The sequence below is a fragment of the Amblyraja radiata genome, chromosome 3 (assembly GCF_010909765.2).
Source record: "Amblyraja radiata isolate CabotCenter1 chromosome 3, sAmbRad1.1.pri, whole genome shotgun sequence".
In the NCBI taxonomy this organism is placed as follows: Eukaryota; Metazoa; Chordata; class Chondrichthyes; order Rajiformes; family Rajidae; genus Amblyraja; species Amblyraja radiata.
Window position 1 is genome coordinate 84,865,995 of NC_045958.1, and position 20,364 is coordinate 84,886,358.

Below are 20,364 nucleotides of genomic sequence, written 5' to 3' on the forward strand. Positions count from 1 at the left end.
GTGGCTTCAAGAACAGGTCAGCAGCTTGGTTTACTGTGGTGAATGACTGACCTCCTCAATCCCAAAGGCAGTTCCACCATCTGCCACGTGCAAGTCAAGAATTTAATGGAATATTTTTCACTTGCCTAGATGAGTGCAGTGTCTACAACACTCAGGAACATTCCAGGACAAAACAGACAGCTTGTCTAGTTCTTCTTCTCCATTTTGCTCTAAACATTCATCTCTTTCATCATGGACACAATGCACTTGTATGGTAAGTACTTTCCATCCACAAAATGAATTTCTGTTACTCAGCTAGGCAAGGTAGACAAAGGTGCTGGAGAAACTCAGCAGGTGCAGCAGCATCTATGGAGCAAAGGAAATAGGCAACTTTTCGGGCCGAAACACCTTCTTCAGTCTGAAGTTTCTCTAGCACTTTTGTCTACCTTCGATTTTCCAGCATCTGCAGTTCCTTCTTAAACACTCAGCTAGGCAATCTCATCTGCACTTCCAAACAACCAACTTTACCACCAAGAAGCACAAAGACAGAGGATGTATGAAAACATTGCCCGTCTGCAGGTTTCCCAGCAAATTCTTCCCATCTTCTTGAACTTCCTTACCAAACAGTCGACTGATCCATTCATTCCATCAGTTCAATGCTGGATCCCAATAGAACAATCATACCTGTCCCCATCAAACCTTATTTAATTTCCTGTCACTCTGCAAGCTACCGTCTATTACTGCATGCCCAGTAAATCTATTCAGGTCCTGACCTGAAAAATTGCATTTTCAATCCCTCAACAGATACTGCCTCACCTGCTGAGTTGCTCCAGCATTTGTGTTTTTTCTCAAGTTTCCAGCATTTGCTGTTCCATGTGTCTCCAAATCCCATTTTATTGTTTTGTCACTTATCTACACTAGATGTTAATTCACAGTTGCCAATACCAGTGTGTCTTTGGAAGTTGGAAGGAACTGTAGCCAAAAGTCTTTCACTAAAATGTATGAGCTAACCAACAGGGTATTTATGATAATCAGGTAATTTGATGGTTAGTGTTATTGGCATTGAAGATTCACTGCCGTTTAATTTATATCACTTGATTTAAATCTGTGACTGTCAAAGAAGGATTTGAACATCTGTTATTGGACCATTAATCATGCCCTCTGGAATAGTCACTCAGAAATGTAATCATTAAACTCCCATATCCATAAATGTGCATGTCGCAGCCAGTTCACACACACACACACACACACACACACACACACACACACACACACACACACACACACACACACACACACATACACACACACACACACACACACACACACACACACACACACACACACACACACAAACACGTTTCGACTTGTACTGTCACCTACTCCTTTTCTCCAGAGATGCTGTCAGACCTGCTGAGTTACTTTGCCTATTTTCCAAAATAATTTTATTAGGATAAATTATATAGAATTGTTATAAAACAAAAGGACCATCAAGCTCCTGTTGGCTGTTTTTGTAAAAAATAATCCTATCCAGTTTGTGCAGCTACCTCACAGATCCAGCAACCTACAGTACGTGCAATCTTCACCTCTGGTGCGGTTAATGTGCTGTTTGTACTTCCTCCCAGTGACTATGCTGTATGACTCTGTGGCTCTCTGTGACCCTATAACCCTATGACTCTTCTTCCCATCAGCCATCAGGTTATTGGACCACACCGCACAACAATAATCATGATCCTACCCTTGTACCAAATCACTTTGGACTTTGTTTTTGTTTTGTATTATTATGTTCTGGTTCCCTAAGAATAACTGATAATTTAATGTATACATATTTGTTGTTGATGCATTTAGTGTGTCTGTAAAGCTGCTGCAAATAGGCTTTTCATTGTTCCAGTTTATATCCAGTACATATGATAAAATAAACTCTCTTGAACTCTTGAAATGATTAATAAACATACTGACAATTTATGAAACCAACATTAAATATCTGAAATTGCAAATCAGCTCACCTCCAGAAATAACATCTTTCTGCTTGCCGAAGGTGCACAAAATAAATTTGCGAAACATTTTAACTTGTTTGGAGAGACTTCCTTGGTGAGAAATTTACATATGGCCCCAACCTGATGGATGACAAGGAAAATTCGTCCATTTGCTAAACTTATTGATCAAATGGACAAGAAGTAACTGAACAAGAATAATGTGTCATCGCCTTCAACTTAGTATGGTGTTTCAGCAAGGTGAATCCAGCAAAGGCATCTCTCCATAAAGGGAAGGTAGACAAAAATGCTGGAGAAACTCAGCGGGTGAGGCAGCATCTATGGAGCGAAGGAATAGGTGACGCTCGGGTCGAGAGACCTTTCTTCAGACTGATGTCGGAGGGGGGGAGGGGAGGGTGGAGAAAGTAAGGGAGAGGTGGAGATAGTAGGCTGTGGGAGAGCTGGGAACGGAAGGAGGGAGAAAGCAAGGACTACCTGAAATTAGAGAAATCAATGTTCATACCACTGGGGTGTAAACTACCCAACCAAAATATGAGGTGCTGCTCCTTCAAGTTGCGTTGGGCCTCACTCTGGCAATGGAGGAGGCCCAGGACAGAAAGGTCAGATTGGGAATGGGAGGGGGAGTTGAAGTGCTAAGCTACCGGGAGATCAGGTTGGTCATTGCGAACTGAGGAGAGGTGTTGGGAGAAGCGATCGCCAATCTGTGCTTGGTCTCACCGATGTAGAGCAGTTGACACCTGGAACCAGCGGATGCAATAGATGAGGTTGGAGGAGGTGCAGGTGAACCTCTGCCTCACCTGGAAAAATTGCTTGGGTCCTTGGATGGAGTCGAGGGGGGAGGTAAAGCGACAACTGCAGCATTTCCTGAAATTGAATGGAACATTGCACATGTCTATTATGAAATGCGTACTTCTCTTATTCTCATTATATGCAATAATACTCTCCAGGGTTTTCTAAATATTCACTTTAATGGACTCAAAAGGGTAGGAGATGTTCACATTTCTTCCTGAAGTTCGAAGACTACTCTTATAATATACCACACTGTAAGGAAATTAAAAATAATATTCAAGGGAGCTTTTATAAAAAATGACATTGTTTGGCTCCCCAAATTGGTGAAATTTGCACCACTTGAACAGTGACACCCCAAATTTTCAAGGCAATTTAATAGCTGTAATTATTAAACTCATTTAATTTGACCAAACAATGTCTGTTTCTGGATGAATAGCAGAAAAAGAAACGATGAATGAAGTGGAACAATGCCTGTGTCACACAACAACAGTCGCAATCATCCATTCACAAATGTATTCCCTGAGAATTCCTGTGTGGTACATAGATTCATATAGATTCATAAGGCAGCTATCTATACGGGACCATGATTAATTAAGCTAAATTTGTTAGTCATTTTCCATTATGTATGTTGCATACAAGCTTCAGTGCATTGGGCTACACTCCTGATTCTAATCTAGCTGTGTTAGATTTTGACGAATTACCTCACAACCCTCATAGGTCTTAGCACTCCTCTAGTTCTGGGCTCCTTTGCAACTCTAATTGTCATTGCTCCACTGCTGACATTGTTTTAATTTAGTTTCCTTGTTTCACTCCCCTAAAACTTTCACAGTAAACCTCTCTACCACTCTGTCTCTCCTTGTTTCTTTAAGATGTTTGTTTAAACCACCAAAATTATGTGGTACAGTAGCAAGTTTGGTTTGACAACTGCTCATATGAAGTTCCTAGCGATTTACTATGCAAACAGTTTCACAGCAATGGATGGTTACTGTTATTGTTGTGTGCTTTTAGTTCAGAGATACAACACGAAACAGGCCCTTCAGCCCACTGTGTCCGTGTCAACCAGCGATCCCCGTACACTAGCACTATCCTATGTTGATTCTGGATCTAATATTATCCCCTTAGTCTGGTTCAGTCAATCACTAAAACGAACACTGGAATCCAAACTCGTCTTTATTTGTAAACGGTACCGCGGGACCGGACTTGGATCTACTCACTCGAGCCCGCACTACCCTCGTGAAAACAGAACAGAATAAAGAGGCATGACCAAACAAATTACAAACACTTTTATACCCCTACACGGAGGCGGGGACACTAAAGGTGTGAAAATGCAATGGGCGGGCCATCCCAACATGCCAATCACTTCTTACTGATATGAGATAACATTAAGAGGCACTTACTCTGCTTACCTACAAACAATGTATACAAAAAAACACTTAATACACATACTATGTATGAACACAAAATTCTTTACCCAATCACAGACATGAGTTTAGCATCTGTTTAACAGAAACCCAGGCTTAGCGGCACTTAGGGCTTCCGTGGAACAGAAACAGTTGGGAGCTTGTCGCAATTGCGGCACCACTGTGCCGCTATGTTCTTTTTATTTCATGATATATATTTTTTTATTAAAGGTAATCAATTACAATGCTTCAAACAACTTTATATCAAATTAATTCAATTTGCATTAAGTAAAACACTAGTAATACTTATCTACTATTTTTTTTAGAAATAATGATAGAACAGTTATAAATCATTAAGAGAGTGATTAAATAATAATTTGATTATATATAAGAAAGAAAAGAGAAACGAAAAAAAAAAAAAAAAAAAATGAAAAACCACAATATGTATTGTTAATAACACTACTACAAGTGATAGTATCAATAAAGATATATATGTTAATTCCAATATAAAAATGAATTATTCTCACCAAATCCCGCAGGGTGCACGCCGAGCTGTGTTGCCAAGAACAGCTACTTCTCTAAATACTGTATATATGGAGACCATATCTGTTCAAAAGAATTATACTTGTCCAATAGGACAAATCTAATTCTTTCCAGATGTAACGTCTCCATCATCTCTGTTGCCCACATTTTGGTTGTGGGGGATAATGTTCCCTTCCAAAATTTCAATATGATTTTTTTCCCAATTATCAAACAGTAATCAAAGAAATTTCTTTGATTTACTGTAAGTGATAGATGTAAATCCGGAATTCCAAATATTATTAGCTTTGGGTTAGGGTCCAATTTAACTTTGATGACTTCAGAAATAACTTTAAAAATTTCTGTCCAGTAATAATTCAATTTAGGACATGTAACGAAACTATGTATTAAATTTGCCTCTGCTTTCTTGCACTTATCACAAATAGCGGAGAGATTCGGAAAAATACTATTTAATTTAGTTTTCGAATAATGTAACCTATATAATACTTTAAATTGTATCAATATATGTCTGGCGTTTAATGAATTCGTTGTAGACTTTCTTCCCAGTTTTCTTTTGTTATAGCCAATCCCATTTCATTTTCCCATGCTTGACGATATATTTCCGTTATTGGATTCTCCTTATCCAAAATGATGTTATATATATAGGCTATTAATTTTTCTGTATTTGGATATAAATTAAACAGTTCGTCTAACAATCCTGCTTCTTTATTTTTATAATCTTGTGTATTGGATTTAATATAATCTCTAATTTGTAAATACCTAAACAAATGTTGTGGAGACAATCCATAAATATCTTGTAACTCCTGGAATAAAAGAAATTTTCCTTTTCTATAAAGGTGTTCTATCCTTGTAATTCCTAAATCATCCCATTGTTTAAACCCCCCATCTAATATAGCAGGTTTAAACGATGGGTTATTCATAATTGGTAATCTAAATGAGAGATTATCCAAATGTAGAGTCTTAACTATTTGTTTCCAAATACGTCTATTATTATATATTATTAGGTTGTCTTTATAATTTTTTTTTTGTACTTCCGTTGGTGCAAAAATTATCGAACCTACATTGAAAGGTAGACAGTCTTCCTTTTCTATATTTAACCATGTCGGTTCATGATCCATATTTACCCACCAGAAATTCATATTCTTAATCTGAACAGCCCAAAAATAATATAAAAAGTTTGGAAGTGCTAATCCTCCATTTATCTTAGCTTTGCATAGATGTTTTTTATTTATTCTGTGATTTTTATAATCCCAAATAAAACTATTAACAATATTATCAATTTTTTAAAAAAAAGTTTAGGAAGAAAAAAAGGAATAGCCTGAAACAAATATAACAACTGTGGTAGAAATACCATCTTTATGGCACTTATTCTACCAATCATGGATATAGGAAGTGTTTTCCAATATAAAATATTTTTTCTAAGTTTATCTAATAGTTGAGGATAGTTGGATTTTATTAATGAGTTATGACTTTTAGTTACGTTAATCCCTAAATATTTAAGTTTGTCTGTAATTACTTTTAATGGGTATTGTTGTAATGTAATATTTTATTTCAAAGGATGTTTCCTTTTATCTTTGTTCAGATTATTTTTCTTCACAAGCCCTATAATGCTCATAAAGATATATTGATGACGTGGTTTATGAGCCAACACTGTGTCCATTGACATCTAAGAATATGAAACATGCTGAGATTGTTCTCAAAAAAATTTAAGATGGTAATGCTGAGGGTAATTTATTCTTTCACACCAGCAATAGACTAGCAGTATATTACACTAACAATATTTACATGAGCAATGCTTCAACTTAGTATGGTGTTTCTGCAATGTGAATCCACATTGCCCAACCTTTTTGGCCTCTGACTGAAGAATCAATCATATATGTGCATCCTTATTTAATCCATATTGTAAATATCAAAATTTTAAGCAAATTAACAGACGTTGGATTGGAGTGAATGAAAGCACTGAAAAGTCAATTGACAAATGAAAATTCCTAACACACTGTTCCACTTTGAGCAAGAACATTTAACACGGATACCTATTAAATAATATATGGGCAGATTCCTTGAAAGAGCCAAGCAATAAAACTGATGTAAACAGTCGCTGAACTAAATAAATCTAAGACATGAACCCAACATACATTGGAATTAAATAGAACAGTACTCAGTGGAACACCTGGCTGCTGTCAGGAACTAATGTAGCATGAGTGACGGAGGAATACAAAGCACATTTATACTGACACCAGAAAACAATCATATACTGACACCAGATAACAAACACATTGCAAACAATTAACATTGTAATAAGAGCCTCTTATTAACGTTTCCTCAAATAAATGTTCAATAGGGAGATCATGCAATGAGTAGGAGCAGCCTGTGAAAAACGGTCCTTTGAGAGTGATCAAATGGAAAGAAAGAGATATAAAAGACTTAGTTATAAATCAGCAAGCTTTATACTTGGTCCATACTGTCCATGCTACTCTAGAGGTCCCAAGACATAGATTATTGATAGATCAGCCATGATTGAATGGCGGAGTAGGCTTGATGGGCTGAATGGCCTATTTCTGCTCCTATAGTTATGAACTTAAGAACATTACATGTTGGAGGATATTGTGTGCAGAGGTGTTTGTGAAGAGCAACCAGATGACTGAATGATAATGGGCAAGTAGTTGTAGCAGTGGAGCAGGCTCTCAGAGAAGAACAACTTTGTTAAACATAAATTATTGTGAATGGTTTTTGTTAATTATGCATGATGCAAACTGGGATAAATGGAATTAATTTTATTAAATGAATCAGATTTAGTTAAGGTTTGATAGTGTAACCATAATTTCTTTGAAGCTTAGCTGTTCAATAAATTTTGTGACGTATCCGTTATTACAGTCTAGCAATATCTCTCCTCGAAAATGTCTGAACAGCTGACATGTAGGATGTGAGTGACTAAACGCACTGACAGATGAAAATTCCTTACTCATTGTTCCATTCTGTGGAAGAACCTCCAACGTGGGTTGAATGTACAAATTGAATAATATATTGACTGATGCGCTGAGATGAAAGAGAAAAACAATAAAACTGATGTAAACAGTCCATATGAATAAATCTAAGATGTGAGAGTAATATAGGCTGGAGTTAAGTAGAACAGTACTCAATGTATCATCCAGCTGTTGTCATAAAGTGTACTGTCCATTTTACAGAGTAATGCAGTCATGGTGACTCAGGAATGCAAATCACATTTAAACAAAAAAACAGAAAACAAGTTATATGCAGTAGAAATAATATTTTCTTGATTTTACTAATGGTAATGAAGTAATAAGCAAATTTAGAAGAGGACTAACGATAAATTCATTCAAAGTGTATGTCACTGGATTGGCTGAAATGAAAAGATTTGGAAATATAACGGCAGAGCCATTTAAGGAATGAACAATTGATAGTTAAGGAAGTCTAGAATTTTATTCCATTATGGAATTAAGAACACAGAGGGGTGTACAAACAAACATCAATTCATTATTTCCAGTTTGACACCACAGTGTGCAGATTTAAAATGAGATCCAGTGAATCTCACTGTACTATATAAATGAAGACTGGGATTACAATAGTTCAGATATGAATGCATTGTTTTGTGGGCTGTGAGCTAGTGTCTGGAATATGAACAGGACATGTTCCGAAATGAATTTTAATCACAGTACCAATAAATAAAATAAGAAAATCCAACTTTTATGGAATAATAATGCCCTTATATTTGGCCTCCCAAAGGGCAACACCTTATTCTGGCTTGGAATAAATTTAAATCAGCTCATTTCTGAGTTGAGCCATATCCTTCTATATAATTTGATACCCCTCCTTACCATTTGCAACTCCAATAATTTTGGTGCAGTCTGCAAACTAATGGGCCTGTCCCACTTAGGCGATTTTTTCGGCGACTGCTGGCGACTGTCATAGTCATAGCAGGTCGGTGAAAAGCCGGCGACTGGACCCCTTACGACAATGTCTACGGCAATGTCTACAATAACGTATCACCTAGTCGATGTCCAGCTACTGCAAGCTAAAGATAACCGGCGACCCATTAGGATGTCCACCTACGAACACACCTATGACAACCTGCGTCTACCCGCGACAAGCTATGACAAGGTAAGACAATTCAGTCGTCGGTACCTGTCACCGGTTGACGTAGGTAGTCGCCAATGGAATTCAACGAAGTCAGCACCGGCGACAACCTACGTCATCCTGGCGACAACTTAAGACAGCACATACGTCAGGAGAAGTCAAACTACAACAAGCCCATGGTCGCCGACTGTCGCCGAAAAGTTTTGACCATTTCAAAATCCAGCGGCGACCAGAAAAAGGCTACGATTCTTTGGGCAACTGAGGAGACCAGACAGGCGACACCCTGGCGACCATGTGGCGACAACCTAGCATGTAGTCGCCTAAAAATTTGCCTAAGTGGGACAAGGGCATTACTAATCAACACATCTACATTCATCTCAATGGATCTCAGGTGGTCACCTAACACACACTCCCTGGTAAATAGGGCACAACAACGGCTTTTTGTCCTAAGATCACTCAGGAAAGTCAACTTGTCACAACAGCTGCTAGTGTCATTCTACCGTTGCGCCATAGAGAGTGTCCTGAAACATGGCATCCTGGTATGGTATGGCAACAGTTCTGCGGCTGACAAGAAGGCTCTGCAGAGAGTCATCAATATAGCCCAGAAGATCACCAACACACACCTGCCTGCCCTGGAAGAGATCTACAGCTCTCGTTGCCTGCGGTAGGCATCAGGCATGCTAAAGGACTCATCTCAACCCACACATCACTTGTTTGCCCTTCTGCCCTCAGGAAAGCTTTACAGGTCCATCAAATCACACGCCACAAGATTAACAAACAGTTTCTACCCCAAGGCCATCACCACTCTGAACTCTGCACTGAACACACAGCCCCTGATAATATTGGCCAAGTAAAACATGTCACAAAATGGAGAGTCTCAGTATTTGCAAAGCCTGCTTGTCCTCTTTCTGTGATAGGTTGCAGGGTTATGAGTCATGGCTCCAAGATGTCTGGACCCTGGGAAGAAGTTGAGGATAAGGTGAGGACCAGATGTCCTTCTTATTGTGAATGTGTATGAGGGTTTGCAGAAAGAGCTGAGCAGGATTGCAAATGCATGATTAGGATTGGTCATAGGGTGTTGTAAAGTATTGTTAATTATGTTGCAGTGTTTGTGCTGTTATCTCGTGATTGGTTAAAGTATGGAGCCTTGTTCAAATTGTTTATACTTCCTGGGGAAATGTTTCTTTACTTTAGTAAACTAGAACTTCAAACTAGAACACAATGTGGAAACAATGTAATGGGGTACTTTGTGATTGGGTTAGGGAACTGTCAATAAATGTATTATATGATCTATATTTGTGATTGGCTCGTAGGGGCTGCCCCCCCCCCCCCCCTCAAATAGTTCTGCGCCATTGGTCCGTTACGCTATAAAGGGAGAACACATGGGTCGGAGTCAATCTTCTGGAAGTATACTCAGGACTGTGTGACTTGCAGGAGGTGTCTACACGCACGAGGTGTCTACTCGCACGAGGCTGAGGGGCTTGGAGAGTAGAGACAAGGATCGGACCCGTGGTGTTGGTTAGGTATCGTATAGGAAGTTTGTTTGTGTTAGTGAGAATAAAGAATTAGTTGATCCAGTTCTTGACTACACAGAGCTTCTGTGTAGTACAAGTTGTCCTGCTATAATATGATTGTCGTACTCCATGGAAACCTCGGTGTATAGAAGGTTGCATGACAAAGTCAATTATGGCAAGGGATGGGGGTGGAGGGGGGGGAGTTAAGGGCTAAACTCGCAATAACAACGTTATTTTTCCTGCAGGTATTTCAAAATGAAGGTCTTTTCAATGGCAGTTAGTTCATTTTTACTACTGAAACTAAAAATACTAAAGTCTATATTTTATTCTATACTCCGCTAGGGGTGACGCATTGAAGGTGCCTCTGCCTACAGTCTGTCCGTTTTTTCCTATCTTTTTTTTATTTTAGTTTGTCTAACCAGTTTGTTTTGGGGATACTTTTGTTTTTCTATGTGTGGGAGGGGGCAGGGTAAGGGGGGAAACCGCTTCCCAGTCGCTTCCTGGCGAGGATTCGACTATTTCTTCGAGCCGCGTCCTCGCCCCCCTCCTTGCGGCCTACGACTGGAATGGAGCGGCTTTTCCTACCGGAGATCGGGGACCGGACAAGAGCTTCGGCAGTGGCGGCGCGGCGCTGGATTCACCGCGGAGCTGGCGATACCTACCTGGATCGCCGTTTGAAGCTCCGGAGTGTTGGGCCTGCAGCATCGACATCACGGAGCTGTGGTTCACAGAGCTCCTAATGCGGGCGGCGCTGACCAACATCGTGGAGTCCATCATGGAGGGCCGCCAGCGTAAATATCCGCCCGGCGCGGCCTGGGGACGTCGGGAGCCGTGGACTCCGGTGGGAAGCGGCGGCCGTTTTGGAGGTCCAAGCTGCTGAGGTAGGCCTCCCGTTCCGACGTCGGAGTTCTAACATCCCGGCGGTGACTGCGGAGGGCTCTGGAGGCCCCAACCACGGGTGAACATCAGGAACATCAGAGGAAGATGACTGACTTTGGTACCTTCCCTCACAGTGGGAAACTTTGATTCTGCTGTGTGGGGATGTTTTATGTTGAACTCTATCGTGTGTTGTGTTCTTTATTTTATTGTATGGCTGTATGGTGATCACATTTCACTGTGCCAACTGGCACATGTGACAGATAAATGTATCTTGAATCTTGAACATTGTTTAATATACTACTGTTCCACAAGTGTCAATTGAAGTGATTTGTTAATTAAACAAAATAAATACTGTAATTACAAGGTTTATCTGAGATTAAAGTAACAATTGTGTTCTTAAGAGAAAATGGTGTCTGATTATTGCAGGGAAACAGGTCCAACACCCTCCCCCCTCACCTTAAATTATTTCAATTTGAGAGCATTTTCTTCTGCTTATTAATTTACCCAGTAACCTTTAAGTGATTCTTAGCTCCCGATTAAAATCATGTTATAACCAATTTGGCCCGCGTTATGCAAATAGTGTTCCTAATTCATCACTCACGTTATATCCAATTCGTTATGGAAAGATATGTCATAGAAAAACCAGGGGTGCAGTGCTGTCGGAGCTCACTGAAGCGCCGCTCCGGCACCTCTGTAAAATAAAAGCCAAAATAAACAACAGGGAATTTTAATTAACGGGGAATTTAACAGTGGATTGTATCACTGATTATCTGCTCATTAACACAATGGATGTGAAATGTCACCGTGCTCGCTGGTACAATAATAACTGAGCTGGTTTAATGCCAATGTAGTTCCATCGGGTGGTGCCACCGCAGTGGCTGCCTCGCCAGCAGCTCATCATTCCTTTCGCCTTTTTGTTATTTTTAGTGCTTCTAAATGTATGTTTTAATGTTTCTCAGTATGTCTTATGTGGGTGGTGGTAGGGGGGAAGGGGGGGCGGGTATAGGGGGGAAACATTTCTCAGTCACTTACCTGGATGGAGATGCGTCTTTTCTCCGTGTCCCATCTTCGCCCCCCTCGCGGCTTAACAGATGGATTGGTGTGGCCTTTCCTATCGGAGACCGGCCTAGAGCTTTAGCAGCAGGTGCAGTGCAGAATTACCATTGCGGAGCCTGGGATCCTGTTGAGGATCGCCAGTGTTGGAGCTCCGATCACGGGGCCTGCTGACTTTAACACAGTGGAGCTGTGGTCTGCAGAGCTTTCAGCCATGGGCGCGGCACTGATTTTAACATCGACAAGTCTAGGATATTTTGCCGAGGATCGCCAGCGTTGGAGTTTCGTCCAGCTCAACCTGTGGACTTTGGAAGCCACGGTCTCCAGTAAGAAGCGGCCGATACGGAAACTGCAAGCCGCAGAATGTGTTCCGAGCCATTCTGATGCCGGAGGGTCATCCCGGCAAGAGGGCTTGTACATCGGGCCGTCCGTTGCGGCGACTGTGGAGGGTTCTAGTACCCGACCACGGATGAACAAAGAGAAAGATTAACTGAACTTTATTGCTTTCAATCACAGTGACAAATGTTGATTCCACTGTGGTGGATATTTCTGTTAAACTCTATTGTATAATGTGTTATTTTTATTCGTATGGCTGTACGGTAACTCAAATTTCACAGTACCAGTTGGTGCATGTGACAATAAATGCGAACTTGAACTTGAACTACCTGATACTTTGTAGTGATAAGAGCGATATCCGTTTGTAACATCCAAACAGATGCCAGCAGTCTGTATATTCCACCTCCACCTGTAACTCCCGGAGACGCGGGCTGCTCACGTTCACTACTGAACAGAATTTAATGAATGGCAACACGCACCATTTTGGAGGCACTTTGAGTGGGTGCGGATTCAATGCACGCTTTCTCACCCAACCAAGTGCATCTTCCTGCGATGCGAAGGGGAGGGAAGGTTTGATTCCCCGCCACCACACTGTGAGGGGAACAATGGGGAGGATGCAGTAGCGGCGCCCCCTGGAGCTGCACTGCCCGGTGAGGGGTGGGGCCCCCCCTGAAGAGGGTGGAGTCCGCAAGGAGACCCCTGCACAAAGACCCCCAACCACAGCACATAGATCCCCGCACCCCATCACACACACCCCACCACCTCTCCATCCACAACCAGCCTCCCCACACAGATTTCCCCCTACCCTACCCCCCATCCCGGGCCAGGACCACAAGAGTTGCTTCAGACCCCCGAACACATATGCCTGACCCTTTGTGGAAATTAGTGCAAAACTTCTCATTGGTGGCATCTGGTAAGTAGGTAATTACTTGTAAATTGGTAAAATACATAATAACCATCTTTTTCTTTATAGAGTCATAGAGTAATACAGTGTGGAAACAGACCCTTCGGCTCTACTCACCCACACCGGTCAACAATGTCCCAGCTGCCCTAGTCCCACTTGCCTGCGCCTGGTCCATAACCCTCCATACCTGTCCTATCCATGTACCTGTCCAATTGTTTCTTAAACAATGGGATAGTCCCACCCTCAACTACAACGTTGGCAGCTTGTTCCATACTCTCCCCACCCTCTGTGTGAAAAAGTTACCCCTCTGATTGCTATTAAATCTTTTCCCCTTCCCCTTGAATCTATATCCTCTGGTCCTCGATTCCCCTACTATGGATAAAAGTGTCTGTGTATCTATCTGGTATATTCCTCTCATGATTTTGTTTTCTTCTATAAGATCTCCCCTCATCCTCCTACGCTCCATGGAATAGGGACCCAGTTTACTCAACCTCTCCCTGTAAAGTAGCTCGTTCTAAGCTTTCCCCAGTCTAGTTTCAGTCAATTAAATACTGAGTCAAGCACTTGCGCATCTAAATTTTCTTTTAGAAAAACACAATAACAGTTCCCACTACTATACCTAACCACCGCGGGTTCGATCCTTGTATCTGCCTGGCCAAGCCCTTCTAGCCTCGTGCAAGCAGAGACACTCCAGAAGGTCACGCAGTCCTAAGCGTTCTCCCAGATGATCGATACAGAACCTCGTGGGAGCTACCTTTTATAGGTCCCCGAACCTTGAGGGGCCGAACCACATGGGGGTGGTCTCTATACAGTCCAATAACGATTAACACAGTACATGATAGATTTCCCGAACCCAATAATACAGTAACTAATACATTGTATTCAAATGGAGCTTCTGGAAGGAAGCAAACAAGAATAAACATTGAAACATGTGCCCTGTGATTCAAACAGTTTCTCCAAGGCTCAACAATTCGACCAATCATCAATCATCACTGACCATCTCGCAACATTATTTATACTATTTACAATGCCCTTGCAGTGATCCAATCGAAATAATGCATTTAGGGTTTGTTTGCAAAACTGCTATACATGTTATCAATTTAGGAGAAAGAAGGAGAATACCTGGACCCCTCACCATCCTGCATACCAGTCTAAGCCTAGACTGGCTGGAACCATCCAAAGCCTGTAAAGTTCAGGTGACAAGGGTTAAGCAATTCTGACAAGTGCAGAGATCCTCCATTTTAAGGTGTCTTTAATTTGGCCAGTATTAACATTCCTATAGATCAAACCCTCTAGTCCTTGCCACATCCTTGTGAATCTTTACTGAACCATTTCAAGCTTGACAATATATTTCCTATATCATGGTGCCCAGAACTGAACACAATATTCTAAATGCGGTCTCACCAACGTCTTGTACAACTGCAACATGACCTCTCAACTTCGAAACTCAATTGGGATCAATTTTTAGCAAGGATGAATCGTAAATGTATCATTAACTTGAATTATATTATAAACAGCTCATAACAGGTTTATACAGTTCGCTTACAGCAAGTCTGCATATTGTCAGAAGTTTGCAAATTAAACAATATTACATTTGTGAATTTTCAACACACAACTGCCCTGAAGCTAAATTAATTAATTTACATTGGTAAAGACTTCAAAAGTTAATAACACATATACAAGCTCCATGATAGTCCCTAGTGCTCAGGTCCATGTTAAATGTATGTCTTGAGCTAGTTTTTATTATTATTTTTTAGCTGTGTATATGTGGGGGGTGGTGGGGGGGCTGTGGGGGAAACCGTTTAATCTCTTCCCTGTGCGGGGACCCGATTATTCCCTGTCGGGTCTCGGATGTCGTTGGGCCTAACATCGAGGAGCCGGCGGCGGTCTCCGGCCGGGACTAACCTGAGGGCTCCAGTCACGGAGCCTGCGGAACTGACATCGCGGAGCTGGCCGCCTACGGAGCGGGAAGAGCTGTGGTCGCGCACGGCTGTGACACGACTTTGGAGTTCGGAGGCTCCGGCCGCAGGCCCGGTGGACGGTAACATCGGAGCTCGCAGGTCCCTGGTGGGAGACCGCTTTTCTTTGCTCCGCAACGGCAACTTCTCCCACTGGAACCGCGGGGTTTAAAAGACATGGAGCCGGGGCCTAACATCACCCGGCATGGCTTAAACGGCACAGGACTTACCATCGCCCGCCGGGGGTTTAACATCGGGAGCCCCAGTACGCCTCAACGCTGCAGTTGGACTGCTGGACCACGGGAGAAGAACAAAGGGAAGAGATAAAGACTTTGCCTTCCATCACAGTGAGGAGGTGTTGGAGATTCACTGTGATGGATGTTTATGTAAACTGTGTTAAGTGTTGGTCTTGGTTTTTTTTGTAATGTAAAAAACTGTAGAAATGAAATTTTGTTCAAACCTAGGTTTGAATGACAATAAATAGCATTCCATTCCATTCCATCCATTCCATTCCATTCCATTCTATTGTCTTGACTTGTGTTAATCGCTATTGCCCAGGCCCATGTTGATCCCCATTGCCCAGGCCCTTTTTGATTTCAGTAAAAAAGAACAATATCTGATTCAGCAAACTTTTCAATATATTATTCAGTGAAAGCAGATCCCTGGTGCAGCCTGGCCACTAATCCCAAATTTATTTTGGTACTTGATAACTACGGATTAATTTTTAAAACCGACAAAATCCCCAAGAATATCTGGATATGAACAGCATAATTCAAGAACTTGATCTGTCAAAGGTTTCGGCTTTTTGGCTTTGGCCAATAATTTGGCTTTCGACTCACTGGGAAGTCTTGCCCACCTCCACCCACACAATTACCCCCAACTCACCCCTCTCAGAGCCTCTTACTACGTCTAAAAGGTATAAAACTAATCTTTGAAACACATTTTTAAAGCATGCTTTGTTAAATATTCCATCATTCAAAAATCAAATGTTTCTTGTTGAGGCAACTTTTAAATTGTAGTGATATTATTACATCCACTCCTGATAGTCGTGAGCACAAATGGTTTATAGTTTTCACCACAACATTTAGCATGATCTTTCTCCTTAGCAAGTTTGGAACAGAAAGTTCTGAAGTAACAGTGGGTCAAGCAGCATCTCTGGAAGACACGGAGAATGGTCCTGACCTGAAACGACACCTATCCATGTCCTCCAGAGATGCTGCCTGACTACTGAGTTAATCCAGCAATTGCTGCTCTACATGTGATTTCAACATTTGCAGTTCCTTGTGTCTATTCCTTACCAGGTTGCTGAATTGTAAGAAACTCTGATCCCTTCCAACATGCCTCTCTGTTTGCATGTTACATCACAGGGGTAGAAAATCATCCTTAGTCAGTAATGCTAAACACCTACTAATGGAACAAAATGTCAAAACCAGGATACAATGAAAGTGGGAGCCTTTGCGCACCAAGTGTCTGAGGACTAACTTCCAGCTCTCTGCTAATATGGTTCATGCTCACTGACATCATGACACTATACTGTTTTAGAAGGAACTGCAGATGCTGGAAAATCGAAGGTAGACAAAAATGCTGGAGAAACTCAGCGGATGAAAAACTGGACATATCTGTCCAGTGTTTCATTAGATGAAAGTATTTACACTTTCTCTCTCTCTCTCTCTCCCTCTCTCTCTCTCTCTAGACCACCATTCCATCTTTAAGAAGTTTAAGGGATGAGCCCAGCATCAGCATCAAACTAGCACCAGTCTGCAAAAATTGCCTGCTTTGTTTCTGGCATTTTAGCGGAGATTGCACTTCAAATTTATTTCATTAGCTTTTAATCACTTTGGAATATTATGATGTTATGAAGAAGATAGATATTATCTTCTTAACATTGTTAAGAACAGGTGTAGAACACGCAGATTTAACATCATTACATTTTTGCATAGTTTTTATGCATGGTTCTTTATCTCTCTACATCATCGTCTTTATAACCATATAACCATATAACAATTACAGCACGGAAACAGGCCATCTCGGCCCTACAAGTCCGTGCCGAACAATTATTTTCCCTTAGTCCCACCTGCCTGCACTCATACCATAACCCTCCATTCCCTTCTCATCCATATGCCTATCCAATTTATTTTTAAATGATACCATCGAACCTGCCTCCACCACTTCCACTGGAAGCTCATTCCACACCGCTACCACTCTCTGAGTAAAGAAGTTCCCCCTCATGTTACCCCTAAACTTCTGTCCCTTAATTCTGAAGTCATATCCTATTGTTTGAATCTTCCCTATTCTCAAAGGGAAAAGCTTGTCCACATCAACTCTGTCTATCCCTCTCATCATTTTAAAGACCTCTATCAAGTCCCCCCTTAACCTTCTGCGCTCCAGAGAATAAAGACCTAACTTATTCAACCTTTCTCTGTAACTTAGTTGTTGAAACCCAGGCAACATTCTAGTTAATCTCCTCTGTACTCTCTCTATTTTGTTGACATCCTTCCTATAATTGGGCGACCAAAATTGTACACCATATTCCAGATTTGGTCTCACCAATGCCTTGTACAATTTTAACATTACATCCCAGCTTCTATACTTAATGCTCTGATATTCGGATTTACATATATCTTTCGTTTCCCTTTCCCCTGACTAGTCTGCAGAAAGGCCTTGACCAAAAATATCACCCATTCCTTCGCTCCAGAGATGCTGACTGTGCCGTTGAGTTACTCCAGCTTTTTGTGTCTATAAATATATCCAAATTGTTTTTCCCTATGGCCAGCATTAATGTTCAATGCTGATATTTCAGCTTGGATTATTATAATCTGGTTACATAGTATAATATAATTTATTGTATTATTGTTTATTGTAAATTGTATATTCATTTGTTATGAAGTTGCAGTAATGTGACTGTAAAGCTGCAGCAAGTAAGAATCTCATTCTTGTTCCCAGTCCAGATGATAATTAAATACTCCTGACTCTGTGCTTTGGTCTTGTGGATCAATGAATGACATGTGTGAAAGTAATTCATTTTAAAGTGTTATCACTTCCAACTACATTAGCTTGAGTATATGAGGAGCACTCGAAGTGTTGCCACTATCAAGTTGACAACTATCCAGGATTGTCCTTCAGTCTCCATGGATTCATTGACCTTCCTGGCATTGGATTGCTTCCTCAAGAAAAAAAATAGAAAAGGTATTGAATGAACAGCGCTTAAAAAAAATAAAAATTTAAAATATTTTTATTGGAAGCATATACATTTCATAACCAAAACACAATTTGTTTACCAGTTACATATAAACACAGCTATTTTTAATATATATTTTTTGAAAGATAGAGCTATAGAGAGAAAATAAATAAGGGAAGAGAAAAAGGAAACTATAAGCTAATAGAGAGGGGAGGGAGAAAAAAAAAAAGATTATCAATAACACAATTTTGGAGATAGGTCCGTAGATTATAGTGTAATTATTCATCCAGTCCTGGATTCAAGTTTCAGTCCAGCTTCCGTGTTGAACCAATTTTTAGAAAATCAATAAATGGAGACCATATTCTAGCAAATAGTTCTGATTTGTCATTTAAGACCTCTAATTTTTTTCCAAGTATAAGGTCTCGGACATTTCCGTAATCCACATTTTAATTGTGGGGGTTGTTGGATTTTTCCAAAATTTTAATATTAATTTTTTCCCAATTATTACACTATAATCAAGGAAATTTCTTTGATTTATTGTAAGTTTTATGCTTTGTTCTGAAATTCCTAGTATTATTTTTTTTGGGTCAGGATCCAATTGGATATTAACAACTTCAGAAATAATTTTGAAAATATCCGTCCAAAATTTTTTAATTTCTATGCAGTTTACAAAAATATGAGTTAGATTAGTTTCTAAGCATTGACATTTGTCACAAATAGGAGAGATATTTGGAAAAATTCTGTTTAATTTTGTTTTAGAATAGTGCAGTCTATGTAGTACTTTAAATTGTATTAAAGAGTGTCTGGCATTTAACGAGCATTGATATATATGTTGTAAACTTTCATTCCATATATCTTTCATTATGGGTTGAGCCAATTTATTTTCTCATGCTTGTCTATGTAGTTCCGTCGATGGGACCTCACTATCTAAAAGGATATTATAGATGTAAGATATTAATTTATCTGTATTCGGATGTTTATTCAAACATTCGTCAAGGATTTCTGACTCCCTAATTCTATATCCTTGTGTATGTGATTTTACATAACCTCTAAATTGTAAATATTAAAAAAAATTATTTGAGTGTAGTCCATAATTCTGTTGTAGCTCCTGAAATGAAAGAAAAATACCTTTTCGATAAAGGTGTCCCACCTTTTTAATTCCATGGGTTTTCCATTGTACAAAACCTTTATCGTTGCAACACAGGAGGTTTAAATGAAGGGTTATTTACAACGGGGAGAAGGAGTGATAAATTATCCAATTTTAAAGTCATTTTTAATTGTTTCCAAGTTTGTATACCACTATATATTATCGGATTTTCACTATAAGTTTTTTTATTCAATTTTGTAGGGGTTAACAAGATCAAGCCATTTTCAAAAGGTAAACAATCTTCCTTTTCCATCTTTAACCAATCTGGTTGTTGATCCATATCTTCCAACCAGAAGGTCATATTTTTTATATTAACTGCCCAAAAATAAAATAAAACATTTGGTAAGACTAATCCTCCATTTATCTTGGATTTACATAAATGTTTTTTACTTACATAGAAACATAGAAAATAGGTAGGCCATTCGGCCCTTCGAGCCTGCACCGCCATTCAATATGAACATGGCTGAACATCCAACTCAGTATCCTGTATCTGCCTTCTCTCCATACCGCCTGACCCTTTAGCCACAAGGGCCACATCTAATTCCCTCTTAAATATAGCCAATGAACGGGCCTCAATTATTATCTGTGGCAGACCATA

The 20,364-nt window shown here is 40.2% G+C and overlaps 2 long non-coding RNA genes across 2 annotated transcripts in view; one reads left to right on the plus strand and one right to left on the minus strand.

Annotated features, from left to right (window-relative positions):
- The first annotated feature begins 781 nt into the window (after nucleotides 1–781).
- The window catches only part of LOC116971235, a 29,362-nt gene continuing 9,779 nt past the window's right edge, over nucleotides 782–20,364 (plus strand). The window contains exon 1 of the long non-coding RNA XR_004411445.1: nucleotides 782–817. This is a non-coding gene — a long non-coding RNA (uncharacterized LOC116971235). The remainder of the gene's footprint in view (nucleotides 818–20,364) is intronic.
- On the minus strand, nucleotides 4,446–20,067 carry LOC116971234. Its single transcript, XR_004411444.1, has 3 exons — nucleotides 19,770–20,067; nucleotides 12,588–12,592; nucleotides 4,446–4,458 (listed from the first exon to the last, which is right to left on the minus strand). It is a non-coding gene; the product is annotated as an uncharacterized LOC116971234 (long non-coding RNA).